Raw genomic sequence first — 14,153 nt, 5'->3', positions numbered from 1 at the left:
AGTACAATATCAGAAATGGAGTAGCCAAAGAACTTACATGCATGACCCACAGACATGAACCAGGGTGAGGGGATATCCTGAAGGAGGGGTGGTGGAGGTTGGCAAAGGGGGGAAATCAGGAGAACTGTAATAACATAGTCAATATAATGTAATTTTAAAATTTTTAAAACACTGAATTTTGCACTTTAAATTAAAGGAGATAAAGAGCTTACCAGATAAGAAAAGGCCAAAAGAGTTAATCACCACCAAATCAGAATTACAAGAAATTCTTTTAATTTTTAATTTACAATTGCAAATTAAAGAGATTTCTAAGGAACTTCAATATAAATAATAAAATGTCAATAACTATGCACCTATCGACAATCACTTTAAATGGATTAAATGCTGAAATTAAAAGATACGGGGTGGGTAAATGAGAAGCAGCGGTGATCAGAGGTGCTTCAGAAGTTTTCCTGGTTTCAAACTCCAGCGGCCAGACTTGAAATCCACCTGCCACCGCTTCACCGGGGGAATCAGCCCAAGCGACAGCTTCCACACTGGCCTCACCCTGCGCTCCCCAACCGGCACAGCTGCTGTCAGCACGGAGGGTTCCAGGGTGTCCCTCTGCTGCCGCTGCTACTGCCACTGCCGCAGCAACCTGGGCCCAGGACCTCAGTGGCACTCCAGGTGCTTCACCCACCCCTGACCATCCCAGGTGGGCGAGGGAATAGTCAGAGGGATTGCAACCTTTCAGCTCATTTATTTTACTCTTATATGTAGACTGAATGTAAAAGACTGAACGTAACAGAGAAACCAATATCTAATAGCAAGACAAGACTTCTCAGCATCCAGACCTGGCTCACAGGAGGCTAACAGGGAGTGCTGTGCTGGGGAGCAACTACCGCTACACCGCCATCCCGGGTTGTGCTCTGCTGGAGGGAAGCAAAGGTAGCTTCGCAGTTCTCTCCCAGTTTGCGTGGGAGCAGCTGCATGTTGACCAGGCCTGCAATTGCTTCCACAAGAACCATGATGACAAAGCCGCTCTGCTCCGTCTGTACCTCCAGCTTTATGAGCTTTGAGACCATGAGCCCAGGGCATCCCCTTGTCCCTAGGAGACCCGACACTTGTTTCATGGCCTGCACCATTGAGAGAGTCTTCTGATGACAAGGAGTAGCAGCTGCGCCCCATGCACCCTGTGCGCCCCCTGCGCCCCTGACCTTTGCCGCTGCTGAGAAATCAGCACTTCCGTGTGTCTAACGCTGCATGGGGTGCAAATGCCAGGCCTGCTCCCCTCTTATAAGTTTGTCCACATGTTGTAATCGGGCAAATAAATGTTCGCTCCAAATTAGCAGTATATTTCTTAAAGTTTAGTAGTGCGTGTGTGATACCAACATTATTTGCTTTAACTCTAAATAAATGTATGTTTCATATTTCGCTTTACTGTCACAGGTTTAAGATGATACAGATTATCCTTGCACTTTTAGCAGGAGCGTCTTACTAGAAGTTTTGGAAATAGTTTTACAACTTAACTTGGAAACAGCGGTATTAATCTATGCTACTGCTTTCAAAAATCTAATAAAAGTGATTACATAAAAAAGATATAGGGTGGCTAAAGAAATTTGAAAGACTCATAAATATGCTACCTAAAGAGACCTTGAGCCACCTCGACCAGTGTGGCTCAGTGGGCTGGGCATTGTCCTGCAAATGGAAAGTTCAGGGACTGGATTCTGGGTCAGGGCACACACCTGGGTTGTGGACCAAGTCCCCAATTGGGGGCATGCAAGAGGCGACCACACATTAATGTTTCTCTCCCTCTCTTTCTCCCTGCCTCTGCCTTTCTAAAAATAAATAAAAATCTTAAAATAAAATAAATAAAAGAGACCCACTTCAGATGAAAAAACAGACTAAAAGTAAAGAGATGGGGAAAATATATATATTTCATGCAAATGGAAACCAAAAAAAAAGGCTGGGTAGCAATATTTATATCAGATGAAATAAACTTTAAAATAAAAGCCATAATAAGAAACAAAGAAGGACAATTCATAATGGAAAGGGGTCAATCCACACAGAAGTAAATAACCCTTGTAAATGTGTAGGCACCCACAATGGCAGTGCCCAAATATAGAAAGCAAATATTGGTGGTGGCCACAAAGGGAGATACTGACAATCACACAGTCATAGGAGGGGACTTTTACGCCCCACTGACACCAGTGCAGAGTGCTCCAGGCAGAAAATCAACAAGGAGACAACAAGCTTAAATGACACATTAGACCAGATGGATTTAATTGGCATTTTTATAAAATTTTACTGCAAAGCAACAACACATACATTCTTTTCAAGAGCATACGGTACATTTTCCGAGATGGACCACATGCTAGGACACAAAACAAGTCTCAATAAATTAAAGAACTTTGAAATCATACCAAGCACCCTCTCTGACCACAATGGTGTAAAACTAGAAATCCATTACAAGAAAAAAACTGAAAACACACAAACACATGTTACTAAATGATGACTGAGTTAACAATGAGATGAAGAGAGAAATAAAAAGATAACAATGACCCAAAATCAATATGACCAAACAAAAACAGTTCTAAGAGAGGAATTCACAGCAATACAGTCCTATTTAAGGAAACAAGAAAAATCTCAAATAAACAGTTAAAGATTAGAGCAAAAATAAATAAAATAGAATCTAAAAAAATACAAAAGATTGATGAAACTGGAAGCTGCTTCTTCAAAAAGATAAACAAGATTGATAAACATTTAACCAGACTCATTAAGAAACAAAGAGACAGAACCCAAAACAAAAAATCAAAAAGGAAAGCATAGAACTGATAACTGAAATACATAAATACAAAGAATTATAAGAAAATATTGTAAACAATTATATGCCAATGGCTTGGAAAATCTGGAAGAAATTAGTAAATTTCTAGTAACTCACAGTCTTCCAAAACTAAATCAAGAAAAAAACAGAAAATTTGACAAAACCGATTAATACCAATGAAGCTGAATAAATAATAATAATAAAAACTCCCAACAAACCAAAGCCCTGTATTAAATGGCTTCACAGGGGAATTTTACCAACATTCAAAAAAGAACACCTATCCTCAACCTATTCCAAAAAATTCAAAAGAAAAGAAGACCCCCTAAATTATTTTTCAACATCACCATTACTCTGATTCCAAAACCAGAAAACAGCCTTACCAAAAGAAAACTATAGGCCAATATTCCTGATGAACACAGATGCAAAAATTCTCAACAAAATAGTAGCAGACTGAATCCAGCAATACATTAAAAAGATCATGCACTATGATTAGGTGGCATTTATTTCTATGATGCAAGTTTGGTTGAGTATCTGCAAATCAATTAACATGATATACCACATAAACAAAATGAAGGATAAAAATCACATAATCATATCAATGTGGGGGCAACTTTGCCTGCAAAGTACCCTTGTCCACCACAGATGAAAGTGAACACTACCAAGACATGATCAGCTTGGGGAGGAAAGGTGGCCAATCCCTCAAAGGGGAAGGGCAAGGAGCCCCCTGCTCAAGGGGCTTTTATTGGGTTCATTTGCACAAGAATTCAGGTAAGGATCAAACAATAGATATGTCATTCAAAGAACTATGAGGGCTTATTCTTAATCAGGGTCAGATAGCTAATGAGCCACAAAACTTTGAGGAATTAACTTCTTGCTTGGACCCTTATCATTTAAAAGAGAGCATTCTAAACAAAGCCTGCTTCACAGGATTTTTACATATTCTTTCTTATGCCTGATTTACCCTGATACCCGCCCTTTCCAGCACAGGGCTGCACCGCATTCCCCATCATAGGTTTTTAGGCTTCAGTGGATTAGAGCCAGGCAGCACTTCTCCCAGGTGGAAATGGGGACTCGGGCTATGTCACAATAGCTGGGAAGATAATAGTCCATTGCTCCCTTTTTGTCACAGCCCCCTGAGTCCTTCCATGATGGCCTCCCAAGTGATTGTATCTGGCCTAGGTTGCCCCTCTCTGAGGGGTCATACCCACCATGAACATCGACCATGCTTTGGGGGCAGGGGAAGAAGCAGAAGCAGCACTTACTGTCAGAAACAAGCTTTGTCTCCTGTGGCCCACATTCCAGAGGTCACTCACTTTGCCATGGGAGGCAGTTACAACTCCTGAACCAGGCAGGGCGGTTCCCAACATATCAACAGATACAGAAAAAGCATTTGACAAAATCCAGCATTTGTTTATGATAAAAAAAAACTCTCAGCAAAGCGCTGGCTGGTGTAGCTCAGTGGATTGAGTGTGGGCCTGCAAACCAGAGTATTGCTGTTCAATTCCCAGTCAGGGCACATGCCTGGGTTGCAGGCCAGTTCCCAGTAGGGGACACACGAGAGGCAACCATACATTGATATTTCTCTCCCTCTCTCCTTCCCTTCCCCTCTAAAGATAAATAAATAAAATCTTTTTTTAAAAAAACTCTCAGCAGAGTAGGATATAGTAAACATATTTCAACATAGCAAAAGCCATACATGACAAACCCACAACTAACATCACACTGGACATGAAAAAACTAAAAGTGTTCTCCTTGATATCAGGAACAAGTCAGGGCTGTCCACTTTCACCACTCTTACTTAACATGGTATTAGAAGTCCTAGTTACACCAATCAGACCAAAAAAGGCATCAGAATTAATAAGGAAGAAGTAAAATTGTCATTATTTGAATATGATAAAATACTATATAGAGTTCTGAAGATTCCACCAAAAACTACTAGAACTGATAAATGAATTCAAAAGTAGCAGAAAACAAAGTAAATATTCAGAAAAATAGTTGCATTTTAATACACCAATAATAAACTATCAGGAAAGGAAATTAAGAAAATAAACCCATTTATAATTGCATAAGAAAAAAATTAAATACCTAGGAATAAACTTAACTGTAGATATAAAAGACCTGTACTTGACATTAAAAACAAAAATTGAAGAAGATACAAATAAATGGAAGCATATACTGTGCTCATGGTTAGGAAGAATTGACATTATTAAAATGTTCGCATTACCCAAAGCAATCTATGGAGTCAGTGCAACTCCTACCAAAATACCAATGGCATTTATCACAGAACTAGAACAAATTATCCTGAATTTATATGGAACTACAAAAAATCTCAAGTAGCCACAGCAATCCTGAGAAAGAACAAATTTGGAGGCTCACACTACCAGCTATCAAACTATACTACAAGACCATAATTGTGTTGTGAAAACAGAATGGCACCACCATAAAAACAGACATATAGATCAATGGAACAGAACAGAGAAACCAGAAATAAACCCATGCATATATAGGCAATTAATATATGACAGCGAGGCAAGAACATAACAATGATATAAAGACAGTCTATTCAATAAATGGTGTTGGAAAAATTGGATGGATACATGCAAAAAAATAAAATTAGACCAACTTCTTACACCATATACAAGAATAGCCTCAAAATGGATGAAAACTTAAATGTAAGATGGAAAGCCATAAAACTCCTAAAAATAAGTAAAGTCTCTGACATCTTTCAACAATATTTTTTAATATATCTCCTCAGACAAGGGTGGAAAAGAAAGAACAAACAAATGATACTAAATCAAATTTAAAAGGTTTTGAACAACAAAGGAAATTATCCATAAAATGAAAGACAACCCACTAAATAGAAGAACATATTTGCCAGTGATACATGTAATAAGGGGTTAATATCTAAAGAACTCATACCATTTAACAAAGCTCTTTGGAAAATAACAGAATATCTCTCTGATCTCAGAGTAGGGAAGTATATCTTAAGACCCAAGAAACATTAGCCATAAAGAAGTCTTATTAATTTCACATTAAAACTGAAAACCTGGACTTCCACCAAGATGAAGGAGTAGGTGGAAACACCTTGCCTCCGTGCACAACCAAATCTAAAAATAAAGTTTTAACAACAATAAACACAACCAAACCACACAAAAAAAAATCGACAATACAGAGTCCGAAAACAACGAAATGCTCAGCTAAACCGGTAATAGGAGCGAAGCCAGCAGCGGAGCAGGTTGGCAAAAAAGATCCCCGACCGGGTGGTGCACAAGCAGCCGAAGGTGCAGATCCCAGGTGCGGGCTAGCTACCGGTGGACACAGGGAAGAGGCGTGGCTGGCTGTCTGCGGTTGGTCGAGCATTTGCAAGCAGATAAACAGTGAAGAGGCGAGCATTGAGACCGCACAGCACAGGGCGGCGGGCTCGCACATTTCCGCTTGGATAAACAGGCCGGGGCAGTGGGACAGACTGGCGAGCAGAGAGGACCACCATTGCTCCCTCTCTGACCCCGCCCCCACATACAACATCACAAACCAGGGACCTGAGTGGCCCCGCCCTGGTAAACAACTAAGGCTCCACTCCTCATGCTTCACGACACGAACAGACCAAAAATGGCTCAAGAACAACTCAGAGCCCCAGAGCCAATAAATCTAAGTGATGAAGAAATATAGCCAAACTTTCAGATGCACAGTTCAAAACACTGATGATCAGGATCCTCACAGAACTGGTTGATTTTAGTCACAAATTAGAGAAACATATGAAAGCTAAACTAATTGAAATGAATGGTAATGCATAGGAAACCAACAGTAATGGAAAGGAGACTGGGACTCAAATCAAGGGAGTGGACCAGAAGAAACCAAATAATGGCCAAACAGAAAAGAGTCAAGAAGCAAGAATTCAAAGAAATGAGGAGAGTCCTAGGAACCTCCAGGACATCTTTAAACGTTCCAACATTCAAATTATAGGGGTACCAGAAGGGGAAGAGGAACAGTCACGAGTGGAAACCTTATTTGAACAAATAATAAAAGAGAACTTCCCCATTCTGGTAAAGGAAATAGACTTTCAGGAAATCCAGGAAGCTCAGAGAGTCCCAAAAAAGTTGGACCCAAGAAGGAACACACCAAGGCACATCATAATTACATTAGCCAAAATTAAAATGAAGGAGAGAATCCTGGAAGCAGCAAGAGATAAGGGGACTGTCATCTACAAAGGAGTTCCCATCAGACTGTCAGCAGATTTCTCAAAAGAGACCTTACAGGCAAGAAGGGGCTGGAAAGAGGTATTCCAAGTCATGAAATCCAAAGACCTACAACCAAGATTGCTCTATCCAGCAAAACTTTCATTCAGAATGGAAGGACAGATAAAGTGCTTCTCAGATAAGACCAAATTTAAGGAGTTCATCATCACCAAGTTTTTATTATATGAAATGTTAAAGGGACTTATCTAAGAAAAAGAAGATAAAAAAGATGGACAGTGAAAGAACAGCAAACTCACAGTTATCAACAATCACACCTAAAACAAAAGCAAATTAAGAGGACAGCTAGATCAGGAGTGAACCATAGAAATGAAGATCACGTGGAGGATCACGTGGGGGAGAAGGTACAGAAAATAAGTAGCACAGACAGTAGACAGAAAATAGATAGGGGGAGGGTAAGAATAGTAGGGGAAATATAGAATCTAAAGAACTTGAGACACGTGTTCATGAACTAAAGAGGGGGAAGTGGTGGGAGAGGGGTGTGCAGGGTGGAGGGGAAAGGAGGGGGGAATAGAACAAATGTAATGGCATAATCAATAAAAAAAAGTTTAAAAAATAAATAATCAAGAAAAAAAACTGAAAACCTATAAACATGAAAAGTTACCATGCACAAATTAAAATGGAGAGAAGGAAAAGACACATGCAAGACATACAACCAACAAAGGATTTATATACAGAATATAAGAAATATACAATTAAATAAAGAAAAGATAATTCTATGAAAAAAATTGGCAAATGGAATTAGTAGGCAGTTTATAGAAGGAAAAAATGCTGAAATGACCAACATAGGAAAATATGGTCAACCTAATGAGTAATTAGAGAAATGTAAATTAAAACACCAATATATGCCCTGGCTGGTGTGGCTCAGTGAATTGAGTGCCATCCTGTGAATCAAGGGGTCACTGGTTCAATTCCCAGTTGGGGCACATGGCTGGTTTATGGGCCAGGTCCCTGGTGGAGGGAGTGTGAGAGGCAACCACATATTGATGCTCTTCTCCCTTTCTCCCACCCCTCCCCTCTGTCTAAAAATAAATAAATAAAATATTTTTTAAAACATCAATATATTATGTCCCATCCATCTATTAACAAAGATTGAAAGTTTCATGATACCAAGTGTTGATGAGAATGTGGAGCAACTGGAACTCTGCAAGGCAAAATAAATACAACTATAGAAAATAATTTGGCTAAATCTAGTTGTGTTAAAGATGTGCTTAGCCTTAAGATCTAACGGCTGCAGTTCTAAGTATATTTTGATGTGTGTGCACTAGGGGCCATGCATGAGAATATGAGCTGTAACATTTTTTTGTAATTAAAAAGATAGGGGCCCTGGCTGGTGTAGCTCAGTGGATTGAGCATGGGCCTGTGAACCACACGATTGCGGTTCGATTCCCAGTCAGGTCACATGCCTGGGCTGCAGGCCAGTTCCCAGCAGGGGACTCGTGAGAGGCAACCATACATTGATATTTCTCTCCTTCTCTCTTTCCCTTCCCCTCTAATGATAAATAAATAAAATCTTAAAAAAAAAAAAGATAGGGAAATAATCTGAAAGAATACTACTAGAAGAATGGATAAATTGTGATATAGTCATACCTCATAATACTCCACAACAAAGCAAATTTTTAAAAATTAACCTACAGTTATGAACAAATCTACAATATATAATGAATAAAAAGAATGATATTTTTACAGAGTAAAATCAATTATATACAGTTTAATGCCAAGCAAAATACAATATTTATAATATCAGTGAACATATTGAATATGGTAAAATTATATTTAAGAAACAACAAATGTAGAGTAGTGAGTACCTCTGAGGGAGGGAGGAAAAGAATGGAATTGGGGAAATGTGTAGGGCACTTCAACAAAATATGGCAAGAAATAAAATGTTATGATTTGGTAAATATAGTTAATGAGTATATAAATATTCTCTATTATTCTATTTGACTATAAATCTGAAACATTCCATAATTCTTTTTAATTAAAAAATAAATAGAAACAAATAATAGAGACTTCATACCTAGCTCACTTTGACATGGAGAAAAGGTAGAAGTCCATTCTGTACAGTAGAAAGGTAGAAGTCCCTTCTCTACGGGCTGTGATTGACATACAAGGAGAAAGAAAATAAGGTCCCCCAACTGTATTGCAATGGAGTATAGCTGAGTCTCATAAGAACTGGAAATCAATCTCTCTCGCCATCCCTCCAAGTGGTCTTTCCTCTCCACTTCATGTTATCTATTTACTGTTTCTGTCTCTCCATGCATTACTTACTCACTGTATTCCTCTGGTCCATCAAAGCACCCCAGCTCCAAATCTATGACTTTTAAGTTCAACTGCCTATATACTGACCCTTCTCTGTGTCTTGTAGTTTAAATTCCTAGAGAAATTGGCTTTTCTAATTTTCTAATTTAACCGGCTTTAGGTGACAGAAAAAGAGTAACACAATCAATAGGAAACCCTTTTAGAGGCTTGTGGGCAATGAAGGATCTCAAAAACGATTTGGCTAAAGCACACAAACTTCCCTGTTCAACCCATCAACCCCGTTTAAGTGGGGAGAAAACTACATGGAATTAGAACAGAAACCTGCTCAGAAGTGAAGAGTGGGCATGAGGCTGAAGCAATCTGGTGTTGATCTTCCCACACTACTTCTTGATTGATCACCTGAAAAGTTGAAGAAAGAGAACTTCTTACATCAGATTTTTTTACATGTACAACAGACTCAACAAACAAGTGAGTGCCAGAAAGAAATGTAGCATTGTGCAGAGTATGGGGAGACGAAAAGCTATCTATCTTGTGACCACCAGGGTAGCCAGGCCCCAGACTGAAATCATTATCTCCTCCCCCAAACCACCCAATACGTTCCTCTTCTAGAATTTTTATCTTAATCCATAGCACCACCATTCATGTAGCTGCTCAAATGGGCAAAACCCTTCTCCCTTTCCTCTCACCTAACCCATCACAACATCCTGTTGTTTCTACCCTCTGGGAGCTTCCCATTGTCTGCCCACTTCTTGTTACTGCCTGCCTTTATCTCAGCAGACAAAGGAATCCTTAAACACTCAGCATGACTCATGTATTCATTTGATCATCATCTATTGCATTTGTCAGCCACTGTGGCAAGCACTGGATAGACAGGTTAAAAAAGTCATAATGATCTTTGCATCAAAAAATAAACATGAGACTTCTGGCCAAGATGGAGATGTAGGTAGATACACCATGCCTCCTTGCACAACCAAAAGAAGGACCACAACAAATTCAAAAATAAAAAACCATCAGAACTGCCAGAAAATCGAACTCTGTGGAAGTCCAATGACCAAGGAGTTAAAGAAGAAACACTCATCCAGACTGGTAGGAGGAATAGAGATGGGCAGCCCAGGTGGAGAGAACTCACACCAAGGTGGTGGCTGGTGGACCGGGGCAAGCAAAGCTGTAGCTGCCAAAGTGGGCAGTCCCATATTTGCATGTGGATAAACTGGGAGGAACAACTGGGGAGTGAGACAGACTGCACAACCCAGGGTTCCAGTGCAGGGAAATAAAGCGTCAAAACCTCTGACTGAAAAAACCTTTGGGGGTTGCAGCAGTGGGAGAAACTCTCAGCCTCACAGGAGAGTTTATTGGAGAGACCCACAGGGTCCTAGAATGTATACAAACTCACCCACCCAGAAATAAGTGCCAGAAAGGTCCAATTTGCTTGTGGGTAGCAGAAGAAGTGACTGAAAGCCAACTGAGAACAGAGCAAGGGGCATTGTTCCCTCTTTGATGCCTCCTACACACACAGCATCGCAACAGCAATGTAGGTTGCTCCACCCTAGCAAATACTTAAGGCTCTGCCCCTTAGTATGTAATAGGTGCACTAAAAGAAAGAAATATGGCCCAAATGAAAGAATAGTTCAAAGCTCCAGAAAAAATACAACTAAGTGATGAGGAGATAGCCAACATTTCAGATGCACAGTTCAAAACCCTGGTAATCAGGATGCTTGCAGAAATAGTTGAGTATGGTCCCAAAATAGAGAAAAAAGTGAAGGCTATGAAAAGTGAAATAACGGAAAATGTACAGGGAACCAACAGTGAAGGGAAGAAAACTGGGACTCAAATCAACAATTTGGAGCAAAGGGTAGAAATAAACACTCAACCAAAAGAGAATGAAAAAACAAGAATTCAAAAAAATGAGGAGAGGCTTAGCAACCTCCAGGACAACTTTAAATATTCCAACATCCAAATCATAGGGGTGCTAAAAGGAGAAGAGAAAGAGCAAGAAATTAAAAACTTATTTCAAAAAATGATGAAGGAAAACTTCCTCAATCTGCCAAAGGAAATACACTTCCTGGAAGCCCAGGAAGCTCAGAGAATCCCCAGGAAGCACACATCAAGGCACATCATAACTACATTACCCAAGATTAAAGAGAAGGAGAGAATGTTAAAAACAGCAAGAGAAAAGAAAACAGTTACCTACACAGGAGTTCCCATAAGACTACCAACTGATTTCTCAAAAGAAACCTTACAGGCAAGAAGTGACTGGAGAAAAGTATTCTAAGTCATGAAAGGCAAGGAACTACATCCCAGATTACTGTATCCAGCAAAACTATTATTAAGAATGGAAGGGCAGATAAAGTGCTTCCCAGATAAAGTCAAGTTAAAGAAGTTCATCATCATGAAGCCCTTATTATATGAAATGTTAAAGCGACTTATCTAAGAAAAAGAAGATCAAAACTATGAACAGGAAAGATGGAGGCATAGGTGGATGTGCCGTGCCTTCTCACACAACCAAGTTTAGAGATAACTAAATATTAGCAACAGAAAACACAGTCAGAACACAGAAAATTGAACTTTTCGGAAGTCCGTGAAACCAGCCGCTGGTGAACCGGGGTTGCACAGGAAAACTTGGTCAGATGGACTCAGGCACGCGGAATCCAGGCGCACGGATTCCAGGCGCAGGGTTGGACCTAGGGAGCGACCGAGCGAGCGACCGCGGGGGAGACAGCGGGGAAGTGGGGCTGCGTGTTGACTGTGGTTGCGCATTTGTGCGTGGGTGGACAGGCGAGGGAGTGGGCGGTTGGACCAGGGCCCGGCGGGTCCCCGCGGCAAGCGGCAGCGGAGGCCGCTGCCATTTCCCTGCTCTGACCCCACCTCCACGTACAGCGTCATAACCCAGCGACTCTGAGTGGCCCGGCCCAGGTGAACCACCTAAGACACTAATCCTCACCCAGCTGTGAGAAACAGCAGAGGGGGTCGCCATTTCCCCACTCTGACCATGCCCCCACATACAGCGTCACAACCCAGCGACCTGGGAGTCCAAGGCACCGCTTCTCACACTTAAAGGGCCAGAACAGACCAAAAATGGCACAAGATCTCAAAGCCCAAAAGCCCATAGATCTAAGCGATGAAGAAATAGCAAAACTCTCAGACGCACAGTTTAAAACACTGGTCATCAGGATCCTCACAGAACTGGTTGATTATAGCCACAAATTAGACAAATATATGAAGGCGAAACTACTTGAAATGAATGGAATTGCACAGGACACCAATAGCAATGAAAAGGAAACTGGGACTCAAATCAATGGAGTGGACCAGAAGAAAGCAAATAATGGCCAAACAGAAAAGAGTCAAGAAGCAAGAATTCAAAGAAATGAGGAGAGTCTTAGGAACCTCCAGGACATCTTTAAACGCTCCAACATCCGAATTATAGGGGTACCAGAAGGGGGAAAGGCACAGCCACCAGTGGAAAACTTATTTGAACAAATAATAAAGGAGAATTTCCCCAATCTGGCAAAGGCAATAGACTTCCAAGAAATCCAGGAAGCTCAGAGAGTCCCAAAGAAGTTGGACCCAAGAAGGAACACACCAAGGCACATCATCATTACATTAGCCAAGATTAAAATGAAGGAGTGAATCCTAGAAGCAGCAAGAGATAAGGGGACAGTCACCTACAAAGGAGTCCCCATCAGACTGTCAGCAGATTTCTCAAAAGAGACCTTACAGGCAAGAAGGGGCTGGAAAGAACTATTCCAAGTCATGAAATCCAAAGACCTACAACCAAGATTGCTCTATCCAGCAAAACTTTCATTCAGAATGGAAGGACAGATAAAGTGCTTCTCAGATAAGATCAAATTCAAGGAGTTCATCATCACCAAGCCCTTATTATATGAAATGTTAAAGGGACTTATCTAAGAAAAAGAAGTTAAAGAAACATGAATAGTGAAAGGACAACAAACTCACAGTTATTAACAACCACACCTAAAACGAAAGCAAACTAAAAGGACAGCTAGATCAGGAGTGGAAACATAGAAATGAAGATCTCAAGGAGGGTTAGCAACAGGGGAGTGGGAGGAGGAGAAGGGGGGAGAAGGTACAGAAAATAAGTAGCACAGACAGTAGAGAGAAAATAGATGGGGGGGGCAAGAATAGCATGGGAAATATAGAATCTAAAGGACTTGAGACACATGGTCATAAACTAAAGGGGGGTAATGGTGGGGATGAGGGGTAGGGTGGAGGGGAATAAAGGGGGAATAGAACAACTGTAACAGCATAATCAATAAAAAAAATTAAAAAAAATAAAGCAGTTCAAAAAAAAAACTATGAACAGTAAAATGATAACAAACTCACAACTATCAACAAATGAACCTAAAAACAAAAACAAAAACAAACTAAGCAAGCAACTAGAACAGGAAAAAAAATCACAGAAGGAAGATCACATGGAGGATTATCAGCATTGTTAATGCTTTTTCTCCATTCCCACAAGGGGGGAGTGGGGGAAAAGTTACAGGGAATAAGTAGCATAAATGGTAGGTACAAAGTAGACACAGAGAGGTTAAGAATAGTATAGGAAATGGAGAAGCCAAAGAACATATATGTACAAGCCAAGGATATGAACTAAGCAGGGGGTCAGGTAGGGGGGCCCACCGGAATGCAAGTGGGAGGGGGTGTGCAGGGTGGAGGGGAATAAAGGGGGAGAATGGGATAACTGTAATAGCATAATCAATCAAATATATTTTAAAATAAACATGAGAATCAGTTTAACTATAAGTTGGGTAAGAGTTCTGAAGCAAAAGATCTGTGTCCCTTGAGACTGTTCCACCGGGGAAGCTAACATGGCTTGAGGC

The 14,153-nt window shown here is 40.5% G+C and overlaps 1 pseudogene; it reads left to right on the top strand.

Moving 5' to 3' along the window:
* The first annotated feature begins 412 nt into the window (after positions 1–412).
* LOC119044042 (ornithine decarboxylase antizyme 1-like) lies at positions 413–1,140 on the top strand (annotated as a pseudogene).
* The last annotated feature ends 13,013 nt before the right edge of the window (positions 1,141–14,153 follow it).

This window comes from Artibeus jamaicensis, unplaced genomic scaffold, assembly GCF_021234435.1.
Source record: "Artibeus jamaicensis isolate MK-2021 breed Jamaican fruit bat unplaced genomic scaffold, CSHL_Jam_final scaffold_660, whole genome shotgun sequence".
In the NCBI taxonomy this organism is placed as follows: domain Eukaryota; kingdom Metazoa; phylum Chordata; class Mammalia; order Chiroptera; family Phyllostomidae; genus Artibeus; species Artibeus jamaicensis.
The sequence above is the reverse complement of the archived record's forward strand: the minus strand, read 5'-3'. Positions and strand labels throughout refer to the sequence as shown.